The sequence below is a fragment of the Myxine glutinosa genome, chromosome 6 (assembly GCF_964187855.1).
Source record: "Myxine glutinosa chromosome 6, kmMyxGlut1.1, whole genome shotgun sequence".
NCBI classification, from domain to species: domain Eukaryota; kingdom Metazoa; phylum Chordata; class Myxini; order Myxiniformes; family Myxinidae; genus Myxine; species Myxine glutinosa.
In genome coordinates, this window is record NC_136266.1 from 9280773 (window position 1) to 9296237 (window position 15465).

Consider the following 15465-nt stretch of genomic DNA (forward strand, 5'->3'; position numbering starts at 1 on the left):
GCAGGGTTGTATCAAAGCATGGTTGTATCAAAGTGGGGTTGTATCAAAGCGTGGTTGTATCAAAGCGGGGTTGTATCAAAGCGGGGTTGCATCAAAGCAGGGTTATATCAAAGCGGGGTTGTATCAAAGCGTGGTTGTATCAAAGCAGGGTTGTATCAAAGCGTGGTTGTATCAAAGCGTGGTTGTATCAAAGCGGGGTTGTATCAAAGCAGGGTTGTATCAAAGCGGGGTTGTATCAAAGCGTGGTTGTATCAAAGCGTGGTTGTATCAAAGCGTGGTTGTATCAAAGCGGGGTTGTATCAAAGCAGAGTTGTATCAAAGCGGGGTTGTATCAAAGCGTGGTTGTATCAAAGCAGGGTTGTATTAAAGTGTGGTTGTATCAAAGCAGGGTTGTATCAAAGCGGGGTTGTATCAAAGCGGGGTTGTATCAAAGCAGGGTTATAACAAAGCAGGGTTGTATCAAAGCGGGGTTGTATCAAAGCAGGGTTGTATCAAAGCGGGGTTGTATCAAAGCGGGGTTGTATCAAAGCGTGGTTGTATCAAAGCAGGGTTGTATCAAAGCAGGGTTGTATCAAAGCGGGGTTGTATCAATGCGGGGTTGAATCAAAGTGGGGTTGTATGAAAGCGGAAAGGCAGAGGAAATCGGTCGTCACTGCCAGCAGTTATAAAGTGGAATTTCTAGTTTGATGTTTTATTTTACTTTGCACAAACACAATGCCAAAACAAAAGTAAATTCACTGCAGAACTAAAGACCAAATTCCCATGTTTTCAAAGTGGTCCAGAAGAACAGGAAGCCGAGTGCTGGTACGTACGTCTCTGTGACAAATAAAGGTGCTATTGATTTAAAATCTCATGTGGACTTGGACAAGCACAATATTTCCAGTAATAATTCAGTTCGACTGGAATAACGGCGGTTCGCACTTAAAATTAGTCGAGGTCCGGAACACACCTAATGAGACTGCTGAAGCGATTGTTCAATAGATAAATAAACTTTTGAAAAGAAAGTCCTCTTTTTTTTGGCATATCCCTCTCCCGATTGTCTTTTTTTTTCAGTGTCCCTCAACACGATGCCTTCTTTTTTGTAAGTTAAAATATGGTGATCCTACTGATAAAGTAGCAGGGTTGTTTCTGGACTCTGTGTCCTTTCCTCCTGACAAGGTGGAAAAGTTTCTGTCAACCCTCGACTCTGATTCTGCAACTTGTCCTGACGGCATCAGCCCAAAGGTCCTAAAATCATGTTCTTCTGCTCTTTCACTCCCTCTTTCTGTTCTCTTCACCCTCTCTTTTGCTCAAGGTCATCTGCCATCTGCTTGGAAATCAGCCAACATCACCGCTTTGCACAAAAAAGGTGCAAAAACAGATCCCAGCAACTACAGACCAATCAGCCTTCTCCCAATTATCAGCAAAGTCATGGAATCCATCATTGCTTCAGATATGAAATCTTTCCTCTTCTCCAATGGCTTGATCTCTGATCATCAATTTGGTTTCAGACCTGGTCACTCTACTCTGGACATGCTGCTTCTGCTTTCTCAACAATGGATGGAGGTCCTCAACGCCAAACAGGAAATTAGAGCTGTCTCCCTTGACATTTCACGTGCCTTCGATACGGTCTGGCACCCTGCTCTGCTCACCAAACTCTCCTCCTTTGGTATCCATGGAAATCTCCACACATGGCTGGCAGACTTCCTCTCTGGTCGTAGTCAACGTGTGGCCCTGAATGGGTTTCTCTCATCTCCTCTTCCTGTTCAGGCTGGAGTTCCCCAAGGTAGTGTTCTGGGCCCTGTGCTTTTTCTGGTCTTTATCAATGATCTCTCTGACTCTCTTGAAAATCCTCTCTATCTCTTTGCTGACAACTCTACTCTCTGTCGCTCCATTCCTCATCCCTCAGATCGGCAGTCTGCAGCCTCCTCACTCTCTGCAGACCTGGACAAAATCACAGACTGGGCAAACAAATGGAACATGTCTTTCAATCCTGATAAATCTCACACTCTTACGATGTCTCTCTGAAAAGACCGATTGGAAAACCCTCCCATCCACTTTCTGAATAATCCTCTCCAAGAAGTTCTGTCACTCAAGCTTTTGGGTCTCACTATTTGCCATGATCTTTCCTGGGAAAACCACATTTCAAATCTGGCCTCCAAAGCCAGTCGCCGACTGGGCATCCTCCGTCGTGCGAAGTCCTTCCTTGGCACACCTGAGCTCCTCACCACACACAAGGCTTTCATCCGCAGCTCTATGGAATACTGCTCTCCCCTCTGGTCTGGTGCTCCTGCCTCGCACCTAGCCTGTCTGCACGCTGTTGAAACCAAAGCGTTCAGAATCATTGGAATCTCCCGCGATGAAGCTAACTCCAAGGGCCTTTCACTCACTCACCACAGGCATGTTGGTGGTCTTTCCGTCTTCTACCGACTCCTCTCTGGCCTTGCCCCCCCCCCCCAGCCCTATCTGGGCTCTCTCCCCCAAATATTCCTACAGGTCGCACAAGATCTGCCTGCAACCCTCTTATGGTTAAACTGCCAAAATCAAGACTTTCTGCTCACCTTCACTCCTTCATCCCTCTTTTCTCCCGCCTCTGGAACAAACTCCCTCACTCTCTTCAATCCCACTGCAACCTCCAGGTCTTTAAAACAGCTGTTCACCACCATCTCTTATCCTCCCCCATCCAAAACCTTGATCTTTTCTACCCCCGCTAATTTCGGTCCCCTTGTGTTTTATACCTCTCCCCCCTGCCCTCCCCCTCCAACGCCTCCTGCCCCCAAGCCCTCTCCCTCCCACACTTCTCTCTGCTCTCAAATGTTGTGGTTGTGTGCTTCCCCTTCTCTCCCCATCTTGTTTTCCACTCCCTCTTTTTGTGTGTTTTGTTTGTCTGGTTGATTTGTTTGTGAAATAAATGTTAGCTCTTTCACGAGCCTCGATTCAGTATACAAAAAAAACAAAAAAAAACCAAAAAAAAAACTAAGTACACGTGTAAACGTTTCCGTGGTCTTTGTTACATATAACAAAAGTTTAAAATGTAACATAGAGTTCCAGCTCCAGAGCGGGTACCCAGGGTTTGGTAGCCGCAGCTCAAGTCACATCCTCAAAGGAAGGGCACATGTTATAATCTCTTTGCAAATGATACGTGCTATTTGAAAGTGACAGGTGGTACTCCTGTTTTAACGTCTTCATGTATCCCATGCCGTTCAATCCTAAACTAATGCAGGCAGATGGGACCATCCCCCTCCCCCTTTATGTTTCCCCTTAAGTCCCACTATCAACCCCTCCTCCAACCTGCTAACCCCCCCCCCCCCCCCACCACTTCCCCTGAACTAATAAATGCAAGTTGAGAACCCCTTACGCCCTTTTCCCTCAAGTCCCACTACCAAACGCAAGTCCAGAGCACCCCTTCCCCTCCCCTCCTTGCTACCCCATCTGCATTGCTCACACTCACCTCCACACCCCCCTCCCTCCCCTCCTCACTCCATTCCATCCTCACAGCCCTCCACTCTTCACTTCCCGATCCTCCTTTCTCACATCCACCTCCTCACTCCCCCTCCCTCCTAGCTCCCCTCCCTCCTCTATCTCTCTGCCCATCTCTCTCTCCGAAACCAAATAAGATTTTTTTTCCGGAAGTTTACCGCCATTCATTCAGCGTCTTTTACACCACCTGATTGAACACATTACGCTAATTCTTCGTGCCTGTTGTTTGCGTCCTTTGTGACGTCCTCAAAAAACAGCAAGTTTCCTGTTTGGAACGATTTTCAATTTTGGTTCACTGCCAGACAGACAAAGACAAAAAATAACTAGAACGGGCACTCGGTAGAGCGCATACCTTCGCCGCAGCTACTTTTGTTGCCAAAATAAAAGACTACAAGATCTGTGTAGCAAAGCCACACCTACGTTGTCATGCGGGAAGATTTGTTTCAAATTAAACCATTCTATCCCGCCAAAAGTTTGATATTGTAATCACATCCATGTGGTGGTGTCCGCTAACATCCGCTAACAAGGGTTATGACGTCAGAGTGTCATGTCGCATATCACAAGATTGGGCATTGAATTCTGAACATTTTGGCATTAGTTTCATACAAATTGGACACAAATTGACCGCGCTATGGTAAAAAGACGATTTTGACATTTTCATGACCTTGACCTTGACCTTTGACCCGATCGATTCCAAAATCTAATCAAATGGTTCCCGGATAATAACCTATCATCCCACCAAATTTCATGCGAATCGGTTGAATACTTTTTGAGTTATGCGAATAACATACACACACACACACACACACAGACATACAAATAAATACACAGCGATCAAAACATAACCTTCCGCTTTTGCGAAGGTAATTACCTTACTCCTCTGTGCGCATGTGCAGTCGGAACGAATTCAGAGCCAAAGTACTGCGAAACGGCAGGTTTGTTTTCCGATTCACATTCAAAATATAATATTGAAGGAGCTGTGGCTCCCACGTCGATCGAAAGAATGGACGCGACAAAAAGCTTGAATTCATCTGAGCTGCTTTATTAGAATCAAACACTCAGGCACTCTGGTAAAAACGTTTTACGGTCGGCAATATATATCTATTCCGCCAGGGGGTTTGCCCAGGCCTGGCGCCAGGGGGCGTGGCCCCGCGGGCCGGCTGCGGCCTGGCAAGCCGAGGGCGAGCCTGCCCGGGCGTCCCGACCGAGGCCTGGCAAGTCGAGCGCGGGCCTGCCCGGGCGTCCTGGACGAGCCCGGCCTGGTGATCGCTCCGCGTCCTTGATAGGTGCAAGGCGATTGTGTAACCCCAGCGGCAGCCGCTACACACGTCCCCCCAGAATCGACTTGCACCGACAGGGTCAACTTGAGGGGGGTCCTGATGACCCGGCCGAAGCGACCCCTGGTGGGTCGTGGGAGGGGGTCCGGTGAGGTGGTGGGCGGTCGAGTGGGGGGCACCGTGGACGGGGGGCGGCCTCGCCGCGGCGGGAGGGCCACCCGTGGTGGGTGGTCGACGTCCACGTGCGCCGGCTTGAGGCGGTCCACTGCAATCCGGTCCGACCTGCCGCCGATGTCGATGACGAACGACTTGTCGTCCCGTCGCAGCACCCGGAAGGGCCCGTCGTACGGCGGCTGGAGTGGCCGCCGATGTGCGTCGTGACGCACAAAAACATACTCCGCGGTGCGGAGTGCTGGGGGGACGTAGGACTGGGGGTCACCGTGGTGGGATGTCGGCACGGGGGCAAACCGTCGGGCGGCCTCCTGGAGGTCCGAGCGCTGGCGAGCTGCGGACCAGGGGCTGGTAGCGTCGGGCACGAATTCGCCCGGGACGCGTAGCACCTGGCCATAGACCAGCTCGGCGGTGGATGCCTGGAGGTCCTCCTTGGGGGCCGTGCGAAGGCCCAAAAGGACCCACGGCAGCCGGTCGGCCCAACCGCCGTCTTGAAGGCCGGCCATGAGCGCGGCCTTCATGGAGCGGTGGAATCGCTCGCACAACCCGTTTGCTTGGGGGTGGTAGGCCGTAGTACGGTGGAGCTTGACCCCCAGGTTGCGGGCGACCGCGCCCCACAGCTCGGAGGTGAACTGTGGTCCGCGGTCTGACGAGATGTCCGCCGGTGCGCCGAAGCGGGCGACCCAGGTGGCGATGAAGGCCTGCGCCACGTCGGCGGTGGTGGTGGAGACGAGGGGAACGGCCTCCGGCCACCTGGTGGTCCTGTCCACCATGGTGAGCAGGTGTGTGAACCCTCGTGATGGGGGAAGGGGGCCCACCAGATCCACGTTGACGTGGTCGAAACGTCGTTCGGGCACGGTGAAAGGTGCCAGCGGGGCCTGGGTGTGTCGGTGGACCTTGGCCCGTTGGCAGGCGGTGCAGGCGCTGGTCCAATCGCGGACGTCCCGACGAAGGCCGTGCCAGACGAAACGCGCCGACACCAGCTTCTGGGAAGCTTTCCGGCCCGGGTGGGAAAGGCCGTGGAGGGAGGCGAAGATGCGGCGTTGCCAGGTGACGGGCACGATGGGGCGAGGCCGGCCTTGGGAGACGTCGCAGAGCAGGACAGTGTCCGCGCAGGGGATGTCGGCCAGGCGGAGGCCCGTGTCCGCCGCCCGGAGGGCTTGCACCGTGGTGTCGGTGGTTTGGTCCGCCGCCATGAGCGCAAAATCCACGCCCAGGTGGACCGCGTTCGCGCTGGCCCGGGAAAGACAGTCGGCCACGGCGTTGTTTTTGCCGGCGACGTGCCGGATGTCCGTGGTAAACTCCGACACGGCGGAGAGGTGGCGCTGTTGGCGGGCCGACCATGGCTCCGTGACCTTGGCCATGGCGTAAACCAACGGCTTGTGGTCGACGAACGCCGTGAAAGGTCGGCCCTCCAGGAGGTGGCGGAAATGGCGGACGGCCAGGTGTAGACCGAGGAGCTCCCGGTCAAACGTGCTGTATTTGAGCTCGTTCGGCCGGAGCTGCCGGCTGAAAAAAGCGAGTGGCTGCCAAACCCCGTTCACCCATTGCTCATGTACGGCGCCCACCGCGTAGTCGGAGGCATCCGTGGTGAGGGCGATGGGAGCGTTGAGCACCGGGTGAGCGAGCAGTGTTGCGTCGGCGAGGGCCCGCTTTGAGCTTTGGAAGGCCGCATCCATTGCTGCGGACCAGGCGATGTCGTGCTTGGCCGGCTTGCCCCGGAGGGCTTCGTAGAGGGGCCGCATGAGTTGAGCAGCGCGGGGCACGAAGCGGTGATAAAAATTCACCATTCCCAGGAATTCCTGCAGGGCCTTTATGGTGCGGGGACGCGGGAAAGTGGTGATGGCCTCGACCTTGGTTGGCAGCGGCACAGCCCCGTTCTTGGTGATGTGGTGGCCCAAAAAATCAACGGCCGTCGTGCCGAAGTGGCATTTGGCCGGGTTGACGATGAGGCCGTGCTCGCTGAGGCGCCCGAACAGTGTTCGGAGGTGGAGGAGGTGCTCGGCCCGGGACGTGCTGGCGACGAGGATGTCGTCCAGGTAAACGAAAAGGAACGGCAGGTCACGCAGCACGCCGTCCATCAAGCGCTGGAACGCCTGAGCCGCGTTCTTGAGACCAAACGGCATCCGCAAGAACTCGAATAAGCCGAACGGCGTGATGACTGCCGTTTTAGGGACGTCGGCCGCCCTGACAGGTACCTGGTGATATCCCCGTATGAGATCAATTTTTGAAAAAATGACCCGTCCCGCCAGACGGGCGGAGAAGTCTTGGATATGCGGGATCGGGTACCTGTCGGGTGTTGTAGCGTCATTAAGACGGCGGTAGTCGCCACACGGGCGCCATCCACCCCCCGGCTTTGGCACGATGTGCAGTGGCGAGGCCCACGCGCTATCGGAGCGCCGCACGATGCCGAGGTGCTCCAACGCGTCGAATTCGGCCTTCGCAACGGCAAGCTTGGCTGGGTCGAGGCGGCGGGCCCTGGCGTAGACCGGCGGGCCCGTGGTTGGTATGTGGTGCTCGATCCCATGCCGTACTGCGACGGCCGAAAACGTCGGCCGCGTGAGGGCCGGGAACTCCGCGAGCAGGCGAGCAAACTCGTTCGCCGCCGGGACGGTGCATGCCAGCTCGGTCGGCGCGGAGCTGCTCAATGTGCATACCAGGGAGCTGAAGGTTTCAGCGTTGATTAAACGACGCCGTTGGACGTCCACCAGCAGTCCGTGTGCGCAGAGGAAGTCGGCGCCGAGCAGAGCCATGGGCACGTTGGCGGTTACAAACGTCCAAGCGAAGCGTTGGCCGCCGAAGCAGAGGGTGACGTTGCGCGGGCCGAAGGTGCGGATAGTCGATCCGTTGGCCGCAACCAAGGAGGGGCCGCAAACCGCGGATTGCCTGTCCTGGTCAGAGGCGGGCATGACGCTCACTTGGGCGCCGGTGTCGCACAGGAAGCGCCGTCCGGACGCTTTATCCGTGATGAACAGTAAGTTGCCCGTGTGACTGTGGCCGGCGTTCATGGCAGGTAATGAACGCCGGCCTGGCCGTTTCCCGACCCGCCGAAGGTGCACGGGGGTCGGCATGTCCGGGCCTTCTGTCCGAACCTGGCATGATAGGAACACCACGCTTGGTCGGGTGGAGGCTTCGGACGTCGTGCTGAACGTGGTCGGCTCGGTATAGCGGCCGCCAATTGCGTCGGCAGTTCGGCCGTCGAACGCGCCGGGTGCTCGGGCGCCATGGATGGTGCATCAGGCGGCGGCGGGTCCCATGTCGCCGCTGCGATGCGCTGTCCCGCGGCGGAGATTTTGTCGGCTTCTCTGGCAAGGGCCCGGGGATCTGTGATCGTCGTGCTTGCCAGGGCGAGGCGTACCGGGTTAGGCAGCTGACGGAGGAACAGCTCCCGGAACAGGAATGCCGGAGAGTGCTCGCCGAGCAGCGAAAGCATGTAGTCCATTCGCTCGGAAGGGCGCGTGTCGCCGAGCTCCGGCAAATCGAGCAGGCGCCGTGCGCGTTCCGCCGCTGGGAGGGCGAAAGCATCGAGGAGAAGCTTCTTAATCGCGCCGTATTTGTCCGCGGCTGGCGGTCTCTCGAGGAGGCTCAGGGCGCGGGCTGCGGTGGCTGAACCGAGCGCAGCGACCACGTGGTGGAAGCGGGTGTCGTCCGCCGTGATGCCTCGCAGGGCGAACAGGGACTCCGCTTGTGCGAACCAAACCGCCGCGTGAGCCTCCCAGAAGGTAGGCAGTTTAAGGGCGACTGCCGTGTCCATGTCGATAGGTCACCAATGAAGGAGCTGTGGCTCCCACGTCGATCGAAAGAATGGACGCGACAAAAAGCTTGAATTCATCTGAGCTGCTTTATTAGAATCAAACACTCAGGCACTCTGGTAAAAACGTTTTACGGTCGGCAATATATATCTATTCCGCCAGGGGGTTTGCCCAGGCCTGGCGCCAGGGGGCGTGGCCCCGCGGGCCGGCTGCGGCCTGGCAAGCCGAGGGCGAGCCTGCCCGGGCGTCCCGACCGAGGCCTGGCAAGTCGAGCGCGGGCCTGCCCGGGCGTCCTGGACGAGCCCGGCCTGGTGATCGCTCCGCGTCCTTGATAGGTGCAAGGCGATTGTGTAACCCCAGCGGCAGCCGCTACAATATTCATTCAAATAAGTAGCTCTTCTATCATAAACCGACGTTTGTGGACAGACGGACGGACAGACGTGGATAACTCCCCTTTTTGGTTCCCGTGTGCGGGATAATGACCGCACGAGGCCTTACAGCACATCCCAAGGCCAGACTCTTGTGCATGGAAAGCACTTGATTCAAATAAGACCGAAATTATTTTTGCTCTAAAAGGTTGCACGCAACAGGTAATTCAGACAATTATGAGACGGATGACGCACTTAAGAAATGTTCGCAATGTAAAGCAATTCAGGGCGTCCTGAGAGTCGGCTAATGTACGAGGCCTTTACGCCCTGGACGCGACGCCACCGACTAACAAAGTGAAAGAAATGAGCAATAATCAAAGGAGAGCCAACACAAAACGAAGTAATGAGGGAATTAAAGCGAAGGAAAAATGCAGTGGCATCCATCTTTCCTTGCAGAAAATATGGCCCGCTTTGTTGCGGCCTAGCTGGGGCAAGCGGAAATGCAATCTCATCAAGCCGAATGCGGACAGAAAAATGTATCTACAGTCGAAGTGCTAAGGCTAAAGAGAATGAAGATGCAGTGGGAGAGTGCAGATAATGGGAGCCATGCAGCTTTTGTGCATTTCAACTTCTATCATTTTCTCCAGATTACAAGGCCTAATGACAAGTTCCATCCATTAGAGCTCAAAAGACAAACCGAAGGCAGAGAAGCGAAGAAGAAGCGGATTGTATATGGCCACAGGATTTTGTGCTCCTGACGGACGCTCATGAAGGAAGTGTAAGGGACAACTGACAAAGGAAGTGTAAGGGACAACTGGCAAAGGAAGTGTAAGGGACAACTGGCAAAGGAAGTGTAAGGGACAACTGGCAAAGGAAGTGTAAGGGACAACTGGCAAAGGAAGTGTAAGGGACAACTGGCAAAGGAAGTGTAAGGGACAACTGACAAAGGAAGCGTAAGGGACAACTGGCAAAGGAAGTGTAAGGGACAACTGGCAAAGGAAGTGTAAGGGACAACTGGCAAAGGAAGTGTAAGGGACAACTGGCAAAGGAAGTGTAAGGGACAACTGGCAAAGGAAGTGTAAGGGGCAACTGGCAAAGGAAGTGTAAGGGACAACTGGCAAAGGAAGTGTAAGGGACAACTGACAAAGGAAGTGTAAGGGACAACTGGCAAAGGAAGTGTAAGGGACAACTGGCAAAGGAAGTGTAAGGGACAACTGGCAAAGGAAGTGTAAGGGACAACTGGCAAAGGAAGTGTAAGGGACAACTGGCAAAGGAAGTGTAAGGGACAACTGGCAAAGGAAGTGTAAGGGGCAACTGGCAAAGGAAGTGTAAGGGACAACTGGCAAAGGAAGTGTAAGGGACAACTGACAAAGGAAGTGTAAGGGACAACTGGCAAAGGAAGTGTAAGGGACAACTGGCAAAGGAAGTGTAAGGGACAACTGGCAAAGGAAGTGTAAGGGACAACTGGCAAAGGAAGTGTAAGGGACAACTGACAAAGGAAGCGTAAGGGACAACTGGCAAAGGAAGTGTAAGGGACAACTGGCAAAGGAAGTGTAAGGGACAACTGGCAAAGGAAGTGTAAGGGACAACTGGCAAAGGAAGTGTAAGGGGCAACTGGCAAAGGAAGTGTAAGGGACAACTGGCAAAGGAAGTGTAAGGGACAACTGACAAAGGAAGTGTAAGGGACAACTGGCAAAGGAAGTGTAAGGGACAACTGGCAAAGGAAGTGTAAGGGACAACTGGCAAAGGAAGTGTAAGGGACAACTGGCAAAGGAAGTGTAAGGGACAACTGGCAAAGGAAGTGTAAGGGACAACTGGCAAAGGAAGTGTAAGGGACAACTGGCAAAGGAAGTGTAAGGGACAACTGGCAAAGGAAGTGTAAGGGACAACTGGCAAAGGAAGTGTAAGGGACAACTGGCAAAGGAAGTGTAAGGGACAACTGGCAAAGGAAGTGTAAGGGACAATTGGCAAAGGAAGTGTAAGGGACAACTGGCAAAGGAAGTGTAAGGGACAACTGGCAAAGGAAGTGTAAGGGACAACTGGCAAAGGAAGTGTAAGGGACAACTGGCAAAGGAAGTGTAAGGGACAACTGGCAAAGGAAGTGTAAGGGACAACTGGCAAAGGAAGTGTAAGGGACAACTGGCAAAGGAAGTGTAAGGGACAACTGACAAAGGAAGTGTAAGGGACAACTGGCAAAGGAAGTGTAAGGGACAACTGGCAAAGGAAGTGTAAGGGACAACTGGCAAAGGAAGTGTAAGGGGCAACTGGCAAAGGAAGTGTAAGGGACAACTGGCAAAGGAAGTGTAAGGGGCAATTGGCAAAGGAAGTGTAAGGGACAAATGACAAAGTCAAAGTACAGGCCGCCGCTTGTTTCGGGCCTCACACAAAGGGGCCACTCAAGACGAGTGGTGGGTAACCGATAATTTGGTAATCGTCCCTTTGCCGCAGCCGCGATGCGCGCAGACAAAATGCTCCAAATCGTGCTGATCAGTCCACTATCCCAGCACAAGGCCTTTTATCTGCCCAACCTACTAAAGCAGCACATTCATAATAGCGCTGGCTTTTCACCGGTCCCGACCCGTTTAAAAAAGACATTTCAACGACACGAGCATCATAAAGTTTTTGACCTTTAGAATATTCATTTCCAAGAAGGTCAGAAGTTGAGCTTTCAGGGTCATAAAGATGACGTATGGTGGTCAGTATTTGATCGCTGAGAGGTTGTATGCTGCTGCAAAAGGACAAAGCAGTGAAAGCTCTGACGTCACTGAAAGTGAGCTTGTAAAGTGTGCCCAAGGTGCATGGACAGGTATCCACATCATGAATTCAAATATTGTGCAATTGCTTTCATATTGTCATCCGAAGATCCAATGGTTACCCCAAAATGGTTATCGTTCTGTTACATTTCTCAATAGTGTTTCATTGTTCCTAAAAACAAACTTTTGTACACACGTATATGGTGTTTGAAAGAAGGTAAACGAAAGCCATTCGATATTTACAAACATCTCACAACCATTTGTGAATAACAATCTTTATGACATCACTGCGTTTCATGTATTTCACGGAGGTCTTCCATTATAAGGTCACAATTATGGAAGTCTGAAGATGTCATGCCTGAAAAGAACAGCTGGAGGGGAAAAATCTTTTGGTTGTTTGTGATGTTCAGCCTATGAAGAACACCTATCGAGGAGAGTACACAGTACCTTCAGAAGTATGAAACACATGGACACTGCTCGGACTTCCAGGAAAGAAGTCGGTATTTCAAAAAAGTGGATCTGGGGTGAATTAACGGGGGTAGAAAAGATCAAGCTTTTGGATGGGGGAAGATAAGAGATGGTGGTGAACAGATGTGTTTCAAAGACCCGGAGGGATGAGAGCGATTGAAGGGAGTGAGGGAGAAAAGAGGAATGAAAGAGTGAAGGTGAGCAGAGAGCCTAGATTTTGGCAGTTTAACCATAAGAGGGTTGCTGGCAGATCTTGTGCGACCTGCAGGAATATTTGGGGGAAAGAGCACACACAGACAGAGCTGGGGGATCAAGGCCGGAGAGGAGTCGGTAGAAGACAGAAAGACCATCTACCTGCCTGTGTTGAGTGAGTGAAAGGCCCTCAGAGTTAGATTCATCGCGGGAGTCATGAGTCAATAAGTATTCAACCCCTTTTCTATGACACTCCAAATTGAGCTGAGGTGCATCCAATTTCCTTTGATCATCCTTGAGATCTCTCTACAACTTGATTGAAGCCCACCTGTGGACAAATGAATTGATTGGACATGATTTAGAAAAAATATATATATATACTTTATATACAAGGTCCCACAGTTGACAGTACATGTCGGAGCTGAAACTCTACCAGGAAGTCTAAGGAACTGTCCATACAAATCCGAGATAGAATTGTGAGGAGGCGTAGATCTGGGGCAGGGTATAAAACAATTTCAAGAGAACTGAAAGTTCCCAAGAGCACAGTGATCTCTATCATCAGGAAATGGAAATAATATGGAACGACCAAGACTCTTCTTAGAGCTAGCTGTCCGACCAAACTGAGCAACTGGACAAAAAGGACCTTGGACAGGGAGGTGACCAAGAATCCACTCTGACAGATCTGCAGAGTTCCTTGGTTGAGATGGAAGAACCTGCAAGAAGGACAACAGTCTCTGCAGCAATTTACAAATATAGGCTTTATGGGAGAGAGGCCAGACATCAGCCACCCTTGAGCAAAAAGGCACATGACAACACACCTGGAGTTTGAAAAAAAAAAACATGTGAAAGACCCTGAGAGCACAAGGCAAAATATTCTGTGGTCTGATGAGACGAAAATTTAACTATTTTGCCTGAATGCAAAGTGCTACGTCTGGTGGAAGCCGAGCACAGCTAATCACCCATCTAACACCATCCATAGCGTGAAGCATGGTGGGGGCAGCATCATGCTATGGGGATGCTTTTCAGCGGCAAGGACTGGGAGACTTGTACGGAGAGAGGAAACAATGAATGGAGCCAAATATAGGCAAATCGTTGAGTCGAACCTGCTTGAGTGCAAACGACTTCAGACTGAGGTGATTACTTACGTTCCAACAGCAAAATTACCCCAAGCATACAGCAAAAGCAAGACTGGAATGGCTTCAGGAACAAGAACGTGAAAGACCATTTCACGTGCTTGTTCCCATTGAGAATCTGTGGAAAGACTTGAAGATTGCTGTTCACCGACGCTCCCCATCCAACTTGCAGAGCTTTTGCAAATCTGCAAGGAAGAATGGGAGAAACTCCCCAAATCCAGATGGACAAAGCTGATACAGACACACCCAAGAAGACTCGAAGCTGTAATTGCTGCCAACAGCGCTTCTACAAAGTATTGCTTCAGAGGGTTGAATATTTATGTAAATTATATATTTCTCTATTTCATTTTTAATTATTTTGTAAAAGAAATTCGAAAAAATAGTTCCACATTGACATTATGGTGCATTATGTGCAGATAACTGACAAAAAAAAAATCTCTGACAATAGTGAACTCATGTTTGTCAATGAGGAACAATAGTGAACTCATGTTTGTCAATGAGGAACAATAGTGAACTCATGTTCGTCAATGAGGAACAATAGAGAACTCATGTTTGTCAATGAGGAAACAATAGAGAACTCATGTTTGTCAATGAGGAATGTAGTGAAATTATACCAAGGTGAACCCAGGGTGTGCTCGCTTCAAAAGGGGCGTCTATAAGACCCGGGACTACCGGGGCGCACGTACACTCCAGCGGCACTCACTGTGACATAGTCCTGTAGTTTGAATGGTATGTACGCTTTGCTGATGTACGCTGCCTATATGCTGCGCTGATTGTTCTCTCTATTGGAATCGACCATTGCCCATGAAATACTCTGATTTTAATGCCTGTTGCATGAATGTATTTTTACAGGATGTTACTTCAGATCTAAATGATATTAAACCTACCCAGAGGTCAAGTCGTGTCTGAGCTTGATTTTCACGACATTTAATATCATGCCTCAGACGGGGTCGATGGATAGTTTTATCGATCAGCGACTAGTGCATCAACATGGGTGGCCGGTTCTCGGGACAACCCGCCGGATCTTCATGGCCTCTCAAGGACTTAGGTTGAGCACAAAAGGGGCGTGTCGATTGAAACTTGTGATAAAGGGACGCACGTTCCCGGACGTGTATCTCATGGTATTACCTGCCTTATGTGCTGACGTTCTGTTAGGACTTGATTTCCTTAAGCGGCATGGACGTTTGAAAATAGACTTCGGTGGGCCGGACATGCTTGCTGTGTGCGCCCTCGCTCAAATGGCCATGGAGCCTCTCTCGCTGTTCCCCAACCTGACCACTGATTGTACCCCTGTAGCCGTCAAATCGCGGCGCTACTCTCGCGCAGACGCGCAATGCATTGCGGAAGAAACGGCCCTGCTCTTAAAGGACAGTATTATAGAACCCAGTAGGTCACCGTGGCGGGCCCAAGTCTTAGTGGTGCGGAGTGAGGCCCACTGCCGGCGCATGGTAATCGACTATTCGCAGACGATTAATCGTTTTACACAGCTGGATGCCTACCCCTTACCGGGGATGGACGCCCTGGTACGCCAGGTGGCTCTGTATTCCGTTTATAGCACTCTCGATCTGCGTAGTGCGTATCATCAGGTCCCCATCTCTAGGGCTGATCGCGTCTTTACAGCCTTTGAATCGGGTCAGCGGTTGTACCAGTTCACTCGACTCCCCTTTGGGGTAACTAACGGAGTCACTTGCTTTCAGAGGGCTATGGATGACCTCGTTGCGGAGGAGAACTTGACCGATGTCTTTGTCTACCTGGACAATCTTACAGTTTGTGGGTATGACCAGGAGCATCACGACGCTAATCTGAAACGCTTCCTCGAGGTCGCGCGGAAATATCGCCTAACCATGAATGCGGCTAAGTGTCATTACTCTCTACGCACGGTAGACCTTTTG